This window comes from Perognathus longimembris, chromosome 5 (assembly GCF_023159225.1).
Source record: "Perognathus longimembris pacificus isolate PPM17 chromosome 5, ASM2315922v1, whole genome shotgun sequence".
Lineage (NCBI taxonomy): Eukaryota > Metazoa > Chordata > Mammalia > Rodentia > Heteromyidae > Perognathus > Perognathus longimembris.
This window is the reverse complement of record NC_063165.1, coordinates 83,417,425-83,436,571: the sequence shown is the minus strand read 5'-3', so window position 1 is coordinate 83,436,571 and position 19,147 is coordinate 83,417,425. Positions and strand designations below refer to the sequence as shown.

General features: G+C 46.4%; 1 pseudogene; it reads right to left on the bottom strand.

Moving 5' to 3' along the window:
• Positions 1 to 784: 784 nt before the first annotated feature.
• Positions 785 to 18,677, bottom strand: LOC125351143 (annotated as a pseudogene).
• Between the last annotated feature and the right edge of the window lie 470 nt (positions 18,678 to 19,147).

Sequence of the window (19,147 nt, the reverse complement as noted above, 5' to 3'; positions counted from 1 at the left end):
ATTTCAAACAGTGCAAAAGATGACACAATATAAAGATTTCTCTAATCCCAGTCCTTCCAGAAGTCTCCAGTTAACTTGACCCACACCCCAGCCCTCCATTTTTCTTGGAAGGCAGTAAGAGTCACTTTCCAGAGTTTTATACAGATGCGCCTTTTCCCTCATTAGTTCCTTGTGTTACGATTTTATGTAACCTCTCAATGTCTACGATGGCAGAACTGATCAGCCAAACGGACGCCTTTCTGATACTGAATCTTCCTGTCCAAAAAGCATGGCACCTTTAAAATTTTAATTTACTAATCCTACAGTAGTCTCACTGTGTTATTTCTACATATGCATATAAGGTACTCTAATCAAATGCACCCTTTATTAGTCTTTCTTGCTTCTCTTCCCCTCCTTTCTAAAGCATGGCAAGGTGTCTTCCTACATGTTTATACCTTTTATATTCCTTAGTAAGTGAAAGATTTAAATCGTGAATACATACATACATACACATATATATATATATATATTCCCAGTGTTATGTTTTTAAATTTTTGTCAGTGTTTGTCAATGAAAGAATCAGTCCTTGGTCTGTTACATTATTAGACTCAACTACAGCACAGCAGTATGGGCCCTTAGACCTCTGGCGTCAGACTGGTGTCAACCTAAGCACTAGGGGCGATCTTCAGACTTCAATTTCACCCACTTTTGCAGGGTGTTAGCTAACACCCTCATTTTACTGATGAGAAATCACAGTCACAGGCAGACTTTTGGACTCCAAAACTGCTATTACTGTTATTATTATTTTACCACCAAAAGGTAGAACCATAGAAAGTAGAGAGATGGCTGACTGTTGTTCATGAAATTTTCACACTCCATCACTAATCACCGATCACTGGAGTGTCTTTTAGGTAGATCAACCTCATTACAGTTGCTGATTCTTAGATAATTTAGGCAGCACACATTTTTACCAAATAGTAGAGAGCTAATCATCCAGTGATGATTCCATGATTTTTCTTCATGGTTTCACTATTGTCTTCCCCAAATTTTCTCCTCTCATCATTCCCATGAATGCTGCTGGCATGTTTTCAAATCCTTCAATCATGTGTTCATGATACTGGATTTTACCCTCTGAGACCCATTTCAGCAAGTCTTTCAGAGCTTTCTGGGCCATGTCCTCAGGCCAGCGGTTGTAGATGAACCCTTCCATGCGGAGCTGCTGGTAGACGATCTTCTCGGGAGGTGGGCCTGGCAGGGGTGCGCAAGTGCTGTATGTAGAGATTGCCCCACCGATTGCAATTCTTCCAAACGTCTTCATCTGGGATCTAACAGCGTTGGAAAACTCTCCACCCACGTTATCAAAATAGCAATCGTACCCATCAGGAGAGGCTTTTTTTTTTTTTTCAAAGCTTGCTCCAAAGATTCTCCTGTCTTGTAGTTAAAAGCAGCATCAAATCCAAGCTTTTTCAGAGAGGCAATGTTTCCATCAGAACCTGCAGATCCGACAGCTTTGCACCCCTTGAGCGGCTATCTGCCCCACAACAGAGCCTACCGCCACCTGCTGCCGCGTGAACCGTCACTGTTTCTCCACTCCTCGCACCACACATTTCCAGAAGGCCAACGTAGGCAGTTAGACCGGGCATGCTCACTGTGCCCAGAGCCGAAGACAGTGGTCCTGTATCGGGCCACTCTGTAGGCAGTGTTTTCAACCTTTCCCTGTCAGAAACGGAGTGTGTTGTCCAGCCGGAGAAAGTCAAGGCAATCGTTCCTGTTGGAAAGGCTGAGTTTCTGCTTTCCCTGCACTCCCATCATCATGTCCCCCTCCGTCAATCTTTCGGCCGCCACTCTCATGGAAGGATCCGCGGAGAGGAACAACGCTTCAAAGCAGGACCTCTCCGTTTTTTAAGGGTGGGAGCTCAGGCGTCTTCAGCTCAACGCTGCTCTCTGTAGGGTGACCTTGGAAGCGCTTCTTCAGCGTCCAGCTCTTAGCCTGCCCCGTCCCGAGAGCGTCCGGGTCGCTGATCTCCCCCGGACTCGGATTTCTAGTGGGCGGGAGGGGCAGGCCCAAATTTTATTCTCTTCTTTTCATATTGTATAGAAAAAGTGGCTCAAAACTGGCAAAAGTTCTGCCTCACCATCTCTTCAGCTCTTCAAAATAAAAAACTTAAAAGGTTTAAAATGGAAAGCCTGGATGCACATGTATGCACCAACTTAGAACGAGTCTCTTGTTTATTCCTTAAGTAGAAATGGGAATGCCAAAAATAAAAATAGACAAGTTTGCGGGTTTTTTTTTAAATTACTTTGGTGCATATAATGAAGAACACTCTAAGTAATGATTCATACCCTGCTTGTCGTTGGGACATTGCATGACACCCTGGGGCCACAGTCAGTGGGTATAGAAAGAATGAAAGGTGGAAGTTTTCTCCCAAGGAAATAAGGGTTGCAGAGAGATGGGGGCTGACTCAACTCTTGTTTGGGTCACTGGTGACATTTTCAGTTCGGTTCCCTTACTAAACACCGCGTTGCCAGAGTCTATCCTGAGCGCGTTGCACCTAGGATCTAAAAGCATTCTCCACATGGCCGCAGAACCTAAGACCCATTTTCACTCCGGAAAGCCAGCGGCACACAGAGTGTGTTCTGTGGCGTGTGCACTGTTCAGCAAGAACAATTAAAATCTTCCCATCCTCGCTGCCGTGAAAAGGTGGGTGGTGGTGTGGAGGCCTCAGGAACAGAAGGGAGGGCAGAGCACCCATCTCCATTCCCCGGCCTGCTCCTGACTCACAAGCAGATTTATTTGGTTCCATCTCTAAATTTCCCTCTGCGTTGGCATCGTTAAAACATCACCCTGTCAATTATTCTTTCATTCATGAATGTAACATTAGGGAGCGATCAGAATGAGTCCAGATAGAAACACGAAAAGGCACTGTTTCTAGAAGCACGCAGGGTAGGAAGAGAGACAGACATGTAAGCAGGTCACCGTAATTGCTGGGGCCTGGCGTGTAACACGCCTGCTCACAGATGGTGTGACAGAGGCAGTAGGGGGCCAGGGGATCCTATGAGGAAGAGAATTGGGGGGGGGTCGTGTCATGAGAAGTTTATGGGGAGAAGGCAGGGGAAGAGGAATGGCCACGGAAGGAACCATGTGTGCCTGAAAGAACTTTGGCGGGGACGAGGATACTGTAAATGCTTTCACATGAGAGCAGAGGTTAGCGCAGCGGAGATGAAACTGGAGAGGCAATGAGGCAAGGATCACAAGACCTTCCGCGTCCTCGGGCCTTCCGTCGAGCGGCCTCACCAGCATAACACTGTGGTCCTGCTCCTGATATTTAAGAAAACCACTGTGGGGATCCAGTGACCAGCAGACGGCCAGGTAGAGGGACCAACGGTCAGGCCAGTGATGCAGGGTGAACGGAAGTAATCCAGGTAGAAGATGAAGAGAAGAGCCTGGGCAGACACAACATGGTCAAGGAAGCCACGTAGCCAGAATGACGGGAAGTGGGGGAAATGGCCGAAGGGAAAGATCTAGAGTCTCTCCCAGATTCCTTACTCAGCTGACAGGTAACCCAATCATTTCACTAACTTACTACGGTGAGGAATTGGTATGCATTAGTGCTGCACTTTAGATGACAAGCAGAAAGCGACAGGAAATATCACTTTTGTTCCCAAGACGATCTCTGTGAGCGTTCTGCACTGTGGACTGAGACTGAGGGGCTTTGTATTCGGGTCTTCCTCCCGCAGAAAGGCCCCAACCTCCCTTCCAAGCTTCCCTTCTGCCCCCCCTCTTTCATGGAGTTTAATTTTGGTCTCACGGCAGATGGCTGGGTGGCAGGCCAGGATTACTTCTGACATTTTTGGAAGGTTTACATCTCCAAGTAACATTGTAAGAAGCCATTCTAGACTTTACACATGACCACTAAAGGCAGTATTTATTCCTGTTGCTATGTTAAAGATGGGCATTCGACACCACTTGTACGTGAATTTTCTAGCCATTACAGAATTGCTCACAGATTGCAGATGGATTCGTCACTACATTCAGAGTGAAATGTCCTGAGATTGCTACTCAAGTTTCTCTATTCTTTTTTTTTTTTTTTTTACCAAAAGCCATTAAGAAAACATATCCAGAGTGTATTAGGCTCTCATCAAAAATCAAAGGAAGGGAGGGAAGAGGGGAGGAGGGAGGGAAGGAGGGAGGGAAGGAGGGAGAGAAGGTGAAATGGACAAAGAAAGAAAACCTCTGACTCAGATGTGAAAATTGAGTAGAATATAAAGCTGCTTCTCCTTGGAACTTTTCTATATCGCATTTACTGGCTAGAATAAAAGTTATGATTTGAAGGTTTCCTTTTAAACTCCTGACAGCAATCTAGATGAGCAATCGAGTTGATTGTCCCAACCCTGTCAGTTTGGAATTAATTGTGAAAAAAAAAATGAGATGCCATAAAACAAATCATTCCAAAACTGGAAGAAAGATTGCAAGTCATGAGTAATTGCACTTACAACCGGCTTACTGAAAGTCCTAAAGGGCAGTATATTTATATACACCAGTGTACTATAGATATAAAACTTCAAAAAACCCCACCAGGAATAGTTGTAGCTCTAGGGAGAAAGGAGCTAAAAATAAGCATCTATTTAAGAACTGCCAGACAAAATCTCTATTTTTCAACTTACCATTCCTTAAATAACAACTTCTTTATTCCTGCTTCATTCCAACAGATTACGAATACAATCAAGCACCCGCTGTTTAAGATTGGATTCGCAAATTTGGTTGGTTCTCTTCTGTTTTCCTCCAGTTGGTCCCGCTCTTCTCTCCAGTTCTCCGCCATCTCCTCTCTCAGAACATCACTCTCCTGTGATGAGGAATGAGGAAACGCTGAAGTCAGAGCCGACAGCTCTGCAGTTGTAACAGTCCTGGCCACATAGTTAGCACGGTGGGGGAGAGAAGAGGGGGTGAAGCAAAAGGAAAGAAAAAGGAAGGAAGGAAGGGAGAGTAATGATGACCCCAGAGGAAGAGGAAGAGGAGGAGGGGAGAATGAGGAGGGAAGACAGGAGGAGCCACAATCAACACCTGCTTCAACTGGAGTTTCTTGACTGAAATAGGATGTCAGCGTACAACCCCAAGGGCTGGCTTTAGAAACATGGGAAAGCATATTTCTAAAAAGTGACGCTCTACTTCATGAATGCTTTTCCCCTCAAGTTTGCCTATCAAACCACAGAAACATAATTTCATTATGAAAATTACATACTAATAAAATCATTCATAAAAATAATTATTTTAAAAGCCTTGCAAGTTATTCAGTTAGCCCTTTTATCCTCTTCTAGCTCGTAACCTATTTTCTTCTTTGCCAGGTATCTTCTTCACTTCTTTTAAAATACACACACACACACACACACACACACACACACACACACACGGCAGAGCATTTTCAAGGCTTTCTTTATGGAAAGGGAAAGGTCTAAGATTGATAGATAAGATTTAATCCATTTCAAGAGTTTAGTAAAATACTCTTTGATATTGTGAACAATGAACAGAAACTAGATTGGTAGAGAGTTTTCAATTGTGCCTAATCTGGACTTATGATATTTTAGTGGATTCAATTAACTATACATATGAGACAAGAATACTTTAAATAAATCACAGAGTTAGAATAGATAGCTTCATTTTATCACTTATTTCCTATTCAATGCAAGCAAAAAGAATTTTTCTCCTTTAATTAGCCTATAGGAATTCTTTTAGGGCTGGGAGGTAGCTCAGTGGCAAAGTGCTTGTCTTGCAAGTGCAACATCCGGGGTTCGATCCCCAGTGCCAAAAAAAAAGGCCAAAAAAATGAGGAATTCTTTTGAACCTCTCAAGTATAATTCAATGTAATAATTTACAGTATAGTACAGTACAATGTGTTGTATATTATTTAATACTCTTTTTCTATAGCAAGGCCCTGAGTTCAAATTCCAGGACCACTTAATTCCATTAAGTCATTAAGTCTTCTTCATTAGATTGTGTCCTTAACTGCAAACTCACTGTGACTGAGCGCGTTCGGGTTAATTCATTTGCCGGAACTTGCTTGTCCCAGTGAGAAAAATAGAAACCAAGTAGATCAGATCACATCAGCCACTAGCATATTACTGTGCTTGCAAATAGTGCTAATGAGCGTGGATAAGCCTTCATGGAATTTTGCAGCGCACGTTGATCTCAGCAGCCTGTTTTGCGGTGCAGTTCTGACGGGTTTTATGTGCATAGGGTTGCAGGGATGACTGCCAGGAGAGGGCGCCGGTGTCACATAGAATCTCGTTAGTTACAGCGAAAGGTAAGGAGCGCTGGGACCAGAACGTTCTCTGCTATATAACCTGTAGCTCGCTTCTTGAAAAGAAAAAAAAAATTAAGTTTTTTTCAAAACCCGATATCTTCTGTTTTTCCAAGATGAGTTTTAATACCAATTGACAGCTAATTATTTTTTTAAAAATAAAATCCAGTTACTGTTCAGTTTGAATAATATGCTGGGCAGGGTTTCAGAACACGGAATAAGACTTTGGTTAAGTGGCCTAATACAGAAAAAAATGTTCGCCTCAGCTTGACTAGTTTATTGACAATAACACACACACACACACACACACACACACTTCTGAATTCAATGAATCACTTCAACTTTTAAGAATCCAGATGAAAGCTTCCCTTGGTAGCATTTTTAGGTTACTGAGAGAGAGAGAGACATTTGGCATTTCTTGTACCTGCCATGCTTTTTGTTTTAAGACAATAATGTTTTATTTTCTTTTTGCCAGTTCTAGAGCTTGAACTCAAGGCCTCTCTCTCTCAGTGGTTTTGATTGCTTGGAATTGGTGCTCTACCACTGCAGCCACACTTCCAGCTCCGCTTTTTGCTAGTTCACTGGAGATAAGCGTCTCGTGCACTTTTCTGCCTGGGCTGGCTTTGAATCGTGATCTTCTGATCTCAGCCTCCTGAGTAGTTAGGGTGACAGGCGTGAGCCACCCGTGCCCAGCAAAAATCATGTGGCAATACTGTCAACACCCACTCATCTGTTCGTAACTGAGGAAAATAAAAAAAAAAATGCAATTGTATATATTACACAATTGCTCACTGATTGAAACCATTGGAAACAAAATAGAATAAAAGCCAAGTGAGAAAAAAAGGTAAGGATTTGATTGAAAAGGCAATTGTTTTTATTTCCCCGAAGAAAGAGCCACCAGTTGGGAACCGGAACAAAGCTGCCAGGGCCTTGGCTTTCTGGACTCCAATCCTAACGGAGGAGGCTCTGTCAGGACCCTTGAACGAAAGGAAAAACGATGACGTGTGTAATGTATAGAAACAGATTTTCCCAGTGGGGCCCCAAATGATGCCCCCTTCATCTGTCCAGAAGGCTGGATGAAGAAGGGTCGCGGACATCACTGAGATGAAGAGCAAACTGGCGACTCCAGCACCTTCCTCCCGCGGTGTGTGCTCACAGGTGTGTGCGTGTGTGTACCTCCCTTCCTTGCATGTGAACATTTGTGTCCCTCCCTCCCTCCCTCCCTCCCTCCCTCCCTCCTTCCCTCCCTCCCTCCCTCCCTTCCTTCCTTCCTTCCTTCCTTTCCTCCCTCCCTCCTCCTGTTTTTCCTTCTCCCCCTCTTCTTTTCTCCTTTTTGGTTACTGGACATTAACTCTGACCCTCGCAATTGCTAGATGATCACTCTACCAGAGAACTGGGCCTCCGACCCGTTTTAAAATTGTTATTTTGAGACAGGTCTCACTAAGTGACCCCGACTGGCCTCCCACTCGAGACCCCTCTGCCTCCACTTCCCAAGAGCTGGGATCACAGTTGTGTCCACCCCCCACCCCCCTCCCTTCCCCCTCAATGTCTGACTTCTTTTCTTTGGGAAAAATAAGTAGATTTGGGGCAAACTCAGGTCTTCTGGACAAGAAACAGAGACTGATCCTCGCCAGCACCTGCCAAGTCATCCTGTCTTCTTTCTCCCTTTCCCACGCACCTCCCGTGCCCGACTCTAAAGCTGGAGAGTAAGCATGAGGAGAGACACGACGTATTAGTCTGCGGGTGAAATCGTCACCCAGCCCTGACTTCTGAACCTCGGTTCCTCTGCTCGCCGCCTGGGTTAGAGAAAAGTTACTCAGTCTCCGTGTGCTTTGTGGTCTTTCCATCCGCCCATAACACGGGAAAGTATTTCCGTGAGGAGAAACGAACAGCAGGTGAATCATCTCGGCGTAGAGCAGCTGCTCAGCAAACGCTAGGTTTTTTTTTTCTTGGCAAAATGAGAAAAACCATTTGGGTCTCCTAGTGATTAAAGTATTTACCTTCAACTCCAAGGTGTCGGAGCAAGGACTGAAACATATTTACAGATCTATTATGTATTTACGTAATGCATTTATATGGTATATGCTATCTGCATCAACATCTATCACCTATCTATCCATCCATGTCTTCCCTTTCAACTATAGCATATTGACACTTCAGGAAGTTACGCTGCATACAAACATGCCCTTAAACCCAGCTGGTTGCCTTTGTCCCTTAACCCTAAAAGGACTGAACTAGCTCCCTCTCAGCCTCTTCATGTAGTTTTAAACTGTTGGTAATCAAGTCAATTGAAGCTCTTAGGTGAGTGCCAAAGTAAAGGCAAGCTCCCCTTGCCTCTGGCGCGCTCCGGCTGCAGCTCGCGTGCGGTGTCCGGGGCGTGACTAGCCGGGGAGATGGGCCTCGGCATGGAGTCACGTGACTCGGTGACCTTAAAGCCCCGGTGGACTTTCCCCTAAAAGTCAGACCCTTTATTCTCATCAGGTTGTTTAGCTTCAATAAAGGCGACAGAGCGGAGCCCTGAAACGGCCGGAACGCAATGTCCAAAACGACGGTGCGGTGCGCGCCACTCACATCGGTAAGGCTTTTGGCTCAATACGTTCTCTCCAAGCGATCGTTGCTTCCTGCTGTCCCCGGGAATCCACCCGAAGAGAACCTCAGACACGGCCCCTTCCACCACGGGGCGCCGGCCTCCGGGCGCACCCGCAGCCCCGCGGGAGAAACCGGGACGCAGAGGCCGGCTGTCGGCCTGCTCCCTCCGCCTTCTTGCCGATGGCATCTAGGGACAGCCACCGTGTCCTTCAGGAGTGTGTCTCAACACAGGGTTATTCTCGGCATCCATGTCTTCATGTGCTTTCTGGAGCCAGGCTCTCGTGTCGCAGCTCGAATGGGTCTTGAACCTGTGACCCCGTGGCCCTCTGCCGCGCAGTGCTTTCTTTGGCCAGAGCTGCACGCTGGGGCTCTCGCGTGCGTTTCTTGTGGCCTCTCTCTATAGAGGTCTCCCACTTCTCCAGAGTAAGAAACCCAGGACCATTCTGTCAGGTGCGTCACGCCGGAGATGCTCAGAGAGAGCTTTCCGGCCCTCCCGTATGCAGAAGAGAACCCGCTGCCCTTCACGGGCAGAAAGTAAGTGTTCTTTCTCCACAATAGTAAAGGCTCCACAGTATATATTGTACAATTTCTGTTGCACTTTCCTTGGGTGCAATATGTTTCTCTCACCATCCTGTGAGATTTTTGAATCTTGATCTTATTGATTTCCGCAAGCCAATGACATCCTTAGTTTTTGGCAGGTGCAACAGGTTAATATTGAATGAACAACAAATGTAAAACATTATTAATGATTCTTATTATATAGTGAATAGTATGCTAACCATTTTGGTCCCCAAATCAAACAAAGCCAGGAGTAGGGATAGCTCAAAATAGCTATCCAGGTAGACCTAAGCATTACGGGAGCGTTAGACAAAAATGTGGGCATAAAAAGGTATATGTATGTATTTTTATGTTTGTACATATGCATGTGTATGTATATTTGTGTGCGTCTATTTGTATGTACATGGGTGTGGGTGCATATGACTTTTAGGAGCTTTGGGTTCTTCAAAGCCCTCTGAGTTCCTCTAGGGGCGGAGATCTGGTCAGAGCCAGCTGGCAGTTGACCCGTCCATTCCTACACGAACTAGGCTCTGAGGAAGTCTTAGGAGGTTAGCTCAAGCTAAATAATTATCTCAAGAAAGGCTTTGTTAATATGAAAGTATTTCGAAATACGGAAAATTTCAAATTAGCTCTTTTTTTCGCCTACCTCTCCCTGACATAAATAAGAGAAGGCATTGTCTTCTAGTATTGACTAGGGGACTTTCGGTACTTCCCAAAAAAGTGCAAAAGAATGCAAAACTTCCCCAGACATGAATTCTTACGTTTTCCTTCAATCTGACAAGAATGACACTTAGGAAGGTGAAATCACTTACCCTGACCTAACTGATTCCTTTCACTTAATCTGTGGCGGAATTCTTGACCCATACTCTGAATTTCTGGGTTGATCACCTTCTAGGAGTAAATAAAGTTAAATAATCAAAATGAACTCTAAACATGAGATGACGTCCTGGAGTTTCTAGTACCAAGGAGATATGGAGTATGCTTTGACCACTCTTCTTGTATTTTCAGTGTATTGTATGCTTCACGAATGTATCTATTACAAGTTGCATTAAACAACAACAAGGAAAGAGCTGGGTGTCAGTGTCTCCCTCCTGCAAACCTTAGCTCCTTAGAAAGCTGAGATCTGGGGATCAAGGCTCAAAGCCAACATGGGTAAACAGATCTTAAAGACGCTTATCTTCTAGCAAACAGCTGCTGGACGTTGAGGTCTGGCTCAAGTGGTAGAGCACCGGTCACGTAAGGCAGTCAGCTCATAAATGCGAAGGAGCTCATTGTTAGGTGTTGCTGTGGGGTGGATATGATTCGAGTGAGTTCTCCAAGGGTTTATTTGTGGTCCTTAAGGGGACAATGCTGAAGGGGCCTGGGCCTTTAAGGGGTGGGTCTGAGATCTCTGCCTCACTGAGTTGGTACTCAGTAGGAGGGCCTTAGAAAGCCGCCCTGCCTGGTCTGGCTTCCTTTCCAGTGATGACCTCTCAGTCTTCTACAGCCCATCACCATGGCGACCCCATGCACTATCCAGCTCCCGGGAGCTGAGCTGGCACCACTGTCCTGTCTGCCACCCTTCAGAACTTTGAGTACATAAACCTTTTTCTTTTACGACACAACCCAGTCTGTGGTTTTCTTCTTCTTCTTCTTTTTTTTTTTTTTGTCAGTAGTGGGGCTTGAACTCAGGGCCTGGGCACTGCCCCTGAGCTCTTTCACTCAAAGATAGCACTCTATCACTTTGACCTACAGCTGCACTTCCAGTTTTCTGGTGGTCAATTGGAGATAAAGTCTCATGGACGCGCCTGCCCAGGCTGACTTTGAACCGTGATCCTCAGATCTCAGCCTCCTGAGAAGCTGGGATGACAGGCGTGAGCCACCGGTGTCCGGCTTTGTATTTTGTTATAGTAGTGAAAAATGAGCCCACGCAAACACCTGAAATGCGTGCGCCATCATAGAAAGGTAGAGGCGCAGGGATCCAGGAGACAAACCAAGCCTATGAAATGGAGCCTGCCTTCTTCTTCTAGAAAGTCATGAAAAATGCTGACCCTCAGGAGCTCCAAAAGCTGACGCAAGCAGGGTGGCAAAGGGCAGGCAAGCAAATCCTTGCCCTCCCTCCCCCCCCACCCCGCCCCGGGGGCAGGGGGGGGGCAGCCCAGGGAGCTCAGCCAGAGGGAAGAGCACAGGAGAGGCAGAAGCAGAAACCGCAGGAGAAGTCGTTAATTATGGAGTAGTCAAGAATGTCAAATCTCATAAAAAGGTCGGGGAAGATAAGAAGCGGGGAAAGATGAATTAACTTGTCAGCGAGGAGGCACAGGCGGCCTTTGAGACGGTGGCTCTAGCAAACGCCTACACTCGGACGGCTTTTAATAATCCACCATTTCGTTCATGGGGTTAAAGAGAACATGACTTCTAAGCTTAGACTGCGAGCAGTGAACTGGCACAGAAGGAGGAGCGCAAGCCGAACACACTCGGCCAGGGCCGACTACCGAGGGTGCGGGGATGGTCGCAGGGAAAATCCACAAACCAAGACATGCTTGCTGACACGCTCCGTCCTCCGGAACACAAGTCCACCTTCACATCGCAGCCTCCTCTTCCCACTGCCCACTTCCTTCGCTTAGGGATTGGACAAGAAGTGTAGTCTCCGTTTCAAGGGCTCCATGAGGATAGTTGTGTGCCTGCACTTCAACACTGTTGCCTGCTTAAAAGCGGCAGGACCCGAATGGATACAGTCCTCGCAATATTATGCTTTCTTCCCATCGTGTAGACCACAAATGACACAGTAGGAAGAAGCCTTTGGAAATCCCAAGGCATGAAGTCTTTTCCCAGCAAAGAGTTTGTTTTCAGAGAAAACTTATGGCTTTCTCTTCAGCTCTGACCAGAGGTTCTGCTGGCCGAACTTCGGTGGTTGACGTTTGTCTTTGAGCTCAGTCACCCAATCACCTCCCTTTTCTTCGATCTCCCCTATTTGCCCGCTGAAATGCGTCTCCCCTCTTGTTCTTTTTTTATCAGAATCAGCCCAGGAAAGGCCACTTCAGACAGCAGCCACTTCAACTGGAAGTCAGGAGGGGTATTTGCATTTTAAATCTGCATTCCCATCTGTGACTGGAAAGGCTTTGCCTTTTCAAAAGAACAGTAAAGACGATCAAGGTAACAGTGAAATAAAAAAGATTTACAAGGAAGCCTTCCCTAGAGCCTCCCCTAGGGAGAGCTAACATGAGAGGACAGCGCTGCCTCCCCCCCTCCCCCCTTCCTCTTCTCCTTCCCCCCCTCCTCCTCCCTCTCCTCCCCCTCCCCCTCCCTCCCCCACCCTCTCTGGCTCCTTGGCTGTACTGGAGTTGAACTCCCAAGCCCTCAATCACGGGAGCCTCACTTACTCCCACCCTTCTCGCTCTAGTTCTCTTTCAGATCCAGCCCGTGCTTCCTCCCCCAGCAGAGCCTCCAGCCGCGGTCTCCCTGCCTACACTTTCCACCCAGGGCGGTGGACGCGTGTCCCCCCACCTCACCCTGTATGGGAGGGAGGAGGTCACCAGGCCCTGTGCATCCTGAGCCACCGTCCTCCCTCCTGTCCTCCCCACCTCCTCCCCAGCTGGGATCACAGGCATGAGCCGAGCACCCAGGCTTCCTTTCCTCCGTCGCAGCAGTGTGGACAGCCCTGGGAATGCAGCACGCGGAGGACTGCGTTCCGAAGGGCTCCGTCTCCCGGCAGGTCTGCCGAGAGGGCTTAGAAGCAGCTAAACACATGAAGAACGACTCGTTGCGAATTGGGTGCAATGGGGCCTTGTGGCGGTTTTTCTGCCCAGTATTCCCTTCAGCCTCACCTCTGAGATTGGTTTCTTTCAAGGATGACACTACAACCAAGGCTGCTTAAAACAACACTTACCTCGTGACTTTTGATTTGTTAATGGCTTTTTAAATAATGCTCTTTTTTTTCTTAAATGTTTGAATCCTTTCTTCATGCGTGTCTTATTGTTATGTATTGTAAAGGTGCTGTACAGAAGGGTTACAGTTACACACGTCCGGTAGTGAGTACTTTCTTCTTGGACAATCTCACCCCTTCCCTTGTTCTCTCCCAGTTTTTCCCTCCTATCCGCACTCATAAGCTGTACAGTTCATGTTCCACTGCTGCATTGGTTCACCCTTCCTCCCTCCTTTTCCGTGCCCTTCTTACCCTCCCAAAGACAGAAAAATGAACAACCAAGACAAAATGAGAAGAAAACAAAAACAGCAACAAGAAAACACCCCTTTTTCCATTTCCTGGAGTTTATTCCAATAAATATTGTTTGGTATGACCAGATGCACGTAGGCATTGCACCTTGGTGATCCTCTCTTAAGAATATCCTGTTCTGATCTCACTGTGTGAATGTCTGCAGACCTGTATAATTTGCCATGTTCCAGTCTATTTGTAAATACCATTTATATGTTTACTTATAGATTTATAAGCACATTCTAGCTACCACAAATGAGAGAAATCATGCAGCCTGTGTTTCTCTGGGTCTGGCTTACTTCACTTAATACGATTTTTTCCCCCAAGTCTTTCCATTTATACAAATGGGGCAATGCCATTCTTTCAGATGGAGGCATAGAATTCCATTGTGATATAGACCACATTTTTTGGCCCATCAATCCACTGAGGGGCATCTTGGTTGATTCCATATCTTAGCTTTGGTAAACAATGTTGCAATGAACATGGTTGTGTTGGTTGCTTTAGTGTGTCCTGTTTGTGGTCATTCGGGTAAAATGCCCATAAGTGGGGTTGCTGGGTCCTAGGGGAGCTCTGTTTAGCCTTTTGAGAAACCTTCATACTGCTTTCCAGAGTGGCTGAACCAAGTATACATTCCCACCCAGTGTAGTACCATTCCCTTTTTGGCACATCCTTGCCGGCATTTGTTATTGTTAGTTATCTTGATAACGATCATTCTAACACGGTGAGATGGCTCATGCAGAAAACTGAAGCTAGACATTCACCTATCACCCTACACCAGAATCAATTCTAAATGCACCAACGATCTCAATGTAAGGCCAGATACCATGAACATATTACAGGAAGGGTCAGGGGAACCCTGGGCTCATAGGCCTGGGTCAGAGCTTCCTAAGTAAAGATTCAGAATCACAACACATCAAAACAAGACTAAACAAATGGGATTGCATCAAACTGAAGAGCTTGTGCATGGCAAAGGACATAGCTAGCAAGATAACTAGAAACCCCACAGAATGGGAGAAGATCTTCACTAGTCATACAACAGACGAGGGCCTCATATCTAAAATATACCTAGAACTCAACAAATTAAACCCCAAAAATATGCCCTCGGAACATAACTACCTAATTAATACATGGGTTAAAGACTTTTAAAGAGAGACTTCTCAGAAGAAGAAGTAAGAATGACCAACAGACACATGAAGAAATGCTCAACATCTCTGGCCATAAAGGAAAGGCAAATCAAAGCAACACTGAGATAACTTTTTATTTGTTATCCCAGAAAACCTTTTGTACAGAAGTCATGAAAGCATATTTTGGGTCAATCTGAGTCTTGTATTATAGTAATCACTAACGTTTTGCAAATTGTTAGCACCAGACTCCAGCAATATCATGTATTAATATTACAATTGTATTTTAGTGCTTTTCATTCTTCCCCAAATAAATTATTTAACTACAGACTAAAATTTAACAAACACATGCAGGCTTCTTTGAGATAGCATCCTTAATCCTTAGTTTACAGTATTTAACATTCTGTTTATTTTGCCTGATCTAAGAGGTAACTGAGGTAAAGCCAGCACAACCTTGCATTGTGTGGATTTAATACCCGAATGTATAGACTGTCTAAACACACAATGCAGTACGAAGGTTGAATCCTTCACTTATGTATCCAACGTATCTACTGTGGGATTCTCTACCTGTGGATTCCACTGCCTGCAAACAGAGGTCTCATTGATAGGAGCAAGACCCTTTGTTCTTATGCTCAAGCCTAGGGGAGCAGTGGGTGGGAGAGGGGGAGAAAAATCCAAGGCTAACTCAGATGAGAGGAGGAACAAAGGCTGTATGATGTTCCTCAGCTGGGCAGGGACCTGGCCTTCAGGGTCATTTCATGTGGAGATGGAGTTCTCGCTGCACCTGTTGTCTGTCTGTCTGTCTGTCTGTCTGTCTGTCTGTCCATATATCTAGTGGCAGTTCTATCTATCTATCTATCTATCTATCTATCTATCTATCTATCTACCCCCACCCACCTACCTATCTCTGTCTGCCTCTTATCTATTTTCTAGCATCTCTTACCTAGCTCTCAATTACCTATCATCTGTCTAATCTTCTTCCTTCCTCTCCATCCCTCTTCTCTGCTTATCCCCGCCCCCCCCCGCCTCCCTTCTGAATGCAAAATGTCTCACCATGATGCTAAATCTTCTCCCAGGGGTGTTCACTACTGCCGTGAGTGAAAGTCAGAATGATGCACTTTGGTGCCTGTTCCGTACTCCTCATGGGGTGGAATGCCCTGGTGATTGTTTTAGAGCAAGCTAAGTTGGTTATATTGCTTATAGCTAACTACTGTCTCACAGGGTGGCAATGCTGTTTTGAAGCTATTGTGAGATTAGTAATCTGCTTGACAACTTCTTTCCCCATTGCCTTTCTTCTTTCTTAGTCTCCTAGTACCTGGCAGGCTTGCTGACCATAGCTTCTGAGGGCTGGTTTGAGTTCTACTTCCCTTGTCTCTCATCATCAGCTAACTCCTCAGTTAGGGATCCATACTCACTAGCTCAACACTGGTGCAAATATTTGAAGAGATATGCCTGCTCTCAAGAGGCTCGGGGCTATCAGAACCATTCCAAATCAAAATGGAACAGAAAATTAGCACATGTTCTGAAGAAGACATGTGTGATGAACGTATATGAAGAATGATCTGAGCAAAACAGGAATCCTGGTCAGGGACTAGGGACATTGCAGGGGAAAGGGAAATGTGTGGTCCATTGAAGATTCACTAAAAACAACTGACAAGAGGAGAGAGAGAGAGAGAGAGAGAGAGAGAGAGAGAGAGAGAGAGAGAGAGAGAGGAATGTGAATTCATCTAACCTGCAAGTGTATAGGAGCCTTTCAATATAAGCAACCCCAAGAAAAGGCACAAGGTTGAAGCTTAAATACCCTCCACAGAGCAGAGGGGGAGCTGTAATGGGAGAGGATTGTGCCACCTTCTTCTTCTCCTTCTTCTTCTTCTTCTTCTTCTTCTTCTTCTTCTTCTTCTTCTTCTTCTTCTTCTTCTTCTTCTTCTTCTCCTCCTCCTCCTCCTCCTCCTCCTCCTCCTCCTCCTCCTTTTTCTTCTTTTGCCAGTCCTGGGGCTTGAACTCAGGGCCTGAGCACTGTCCCTGGCTTCTTTTTGCTCAAGGCTAGCACTCTGCCACTTGAGCCACAGCACCACTTCTGGCTTTTTTCTATATATGTGGTGCTGGGGAATCGAACCCAGGGCTTCATGTCTACCAGGCAAACCCTCTACCACTAGGCCATATTCCCAGGCTGTGGGGAGGATTTTAAAGGAAATGTTCCTCTCATCTGCTGGCTGTTGACAAGCTCGGGGGAAAGGAGCTGTACAATTGCTCCATAAGCAAAGGCTGTTTGATCACACAGATGAAGTCTTTCCGGGGACAGGCTCAGAAGACCCCATGGGATAACCAGTCCAAATAAGTGGAGGCCATTTGTCTTCTTTTCTCTGAGTAAATCCTCCCTGGTTAATGACATTTTAGAGATGGACTCAAAGATAAATTCCATAAACGAAACAAAATAATAGGAAAGAAAATCCTTCCTCCACTCAGATAAGTGAACTTCAGAGATAATTTGAGAGAGAGAGAAAAGGGAAAGTTAGAGAAAACTTGATTCTATAGCCATTTCTTCTTCCTTCCTTCCTTCCTTCCTTCCTTCCTTCCTTCCTTCCTTCCTTCCTTCCTCCATCCCTCCCTCCCTCCTTCCCTCCCTCCCTGCCTCCCTTCCTTCCTTCCTTCCTTCCTCTTTGCATTCACATTGAATTACAACCAGTTGCAGAATCAAGAAAATCCTGGATAGAATTTTTGTTTTCCCAAAAGAAATATTACATCTCAGCGCTGGAGTAAACACAGATGAACTACCTGCGGATTTGCATATAAAAACTCACCGGTGAAAGGACGTTAGTATGTGTATTTTCAGTTTGTGGTAAAGAAAAGAAGAATAATGTCCCATGAAGGAGGGCCACAAGGGCCAGAAAGGAGGGCCAGAGGGGAGGGCCATGAGGGAGGGCAGAGGGGGTGGTAAGGAACTAACCCAAGCTGGCCAAGGAGGGGCTCAGCACTAGGGTGAGTGACGACATTACTTTTAAAATAGTATCTGTTGATAACTAGACCCGATAATAGTACAGAAGCTATGATTTGCCAGGTCATTTCCTATCATTAGTAAATTTAATGCCCAAACGGTTACATGAGAATAGAAATATCCCATCTGCCGGGCAAGTCACATAAAGCTCAGAGACTGTTTTCTTTCTTTTTTTTTCCGGTGTCTGGATTGGAACTCAGGGTCTCAAACTCACTAGGCTTTTAGCGTGACTGGCACTTTGCCGCTCCAGCCATGCCTCCAGCTTGGCTTTTCGCCTGCTATTTCGGAGATGGCGTCTCATGGGTTTCTTGGGCTGGCCTTGAAGTTCTTCCCTCCAGATCGCAGCTTCCTGAATGGCCAGGCACAAGCCACCAGCACCTGTCTGGGGAGTGAAATTTTTACATTTCTTTTATTGCTCTTATAAAGGTGACGCCCAGAGGATGGGAACACATTTGTAAAAAACAGCTGGCATGACCCGAATCCCAGGACGAGGGGCTCCATCTGCTGCCTCCTGACCCCTCGCCTGCCCCTCCCCCTCCCCCTCCCCCTCCCCCTCCCCCTCCCCCTCCCCCTCCTCCTCTCCTTACCACTCATCAGCTCATTGGCCCCCACTCTGGCCCCGTGAACTGTGTGACTGGTGAAAGCTGTAGCTGCCTCCCTCCCCCCCCCGCTCCCCCCGCTCCCCCTCCCCCCACGATTCTGAGGGGGCTTGAAGATAAGGAACATGCCACAACACAGAATATCGAAATGCACTGAAACCTACTGACACTCTGCTTATGAAACATGGAGGTTCGTGTTGATAGGGAGACCCTTTTAGCATGATTCTAGAGGATCCACGCTGCCTTATTACCCTGGTCTAGGTCAAAGCCCTGTCTGTATTCTCCGTAGACTCGAGGACCAACTTCAGTGAAAGAAATGCTGTCATTGGATTTACATTCTGCCAAGCTCATCCCGACTCCCGGAGGTCAGACGGGAGGGGAGACTGTCTGGAGGGGGGGAGCCACACGGAGTGGCAGAATGGACGTGGAGAAAACACACCCCAGGAAGAGGGCAAGGGCTGGGTTAGCTGGGCGTTCACGGGGAGATGTTGGGGTTCGTCTGGAATCCATTGCAGAAGAAAAACAAATGAGGACAGGTGGAGGCAAGTGTGCTCAAGCCTCCGGGCAGTGAGCGGGACTTGGGGTTCACTCCTCTCCTCTGCCTGGCCCGCGGGCACCGGGCAGAGGGGCGATGGACCCTGCGGGCTTGGGGCGCAGCATTTGCAAAGGAGGAAGCTTCCAGAGCAACATGGGACGGGGGGTGAATTCGCTGTTCCCCAGTCAGTGTCTCCGTGCCCGTGCAGTCCGGGCTTCCCAGCTCGTGCTGGCCTGGAGGTCCAGTGGGAACAGAACGGGAAAAACAGCCACCTTCTGAGTCCGTG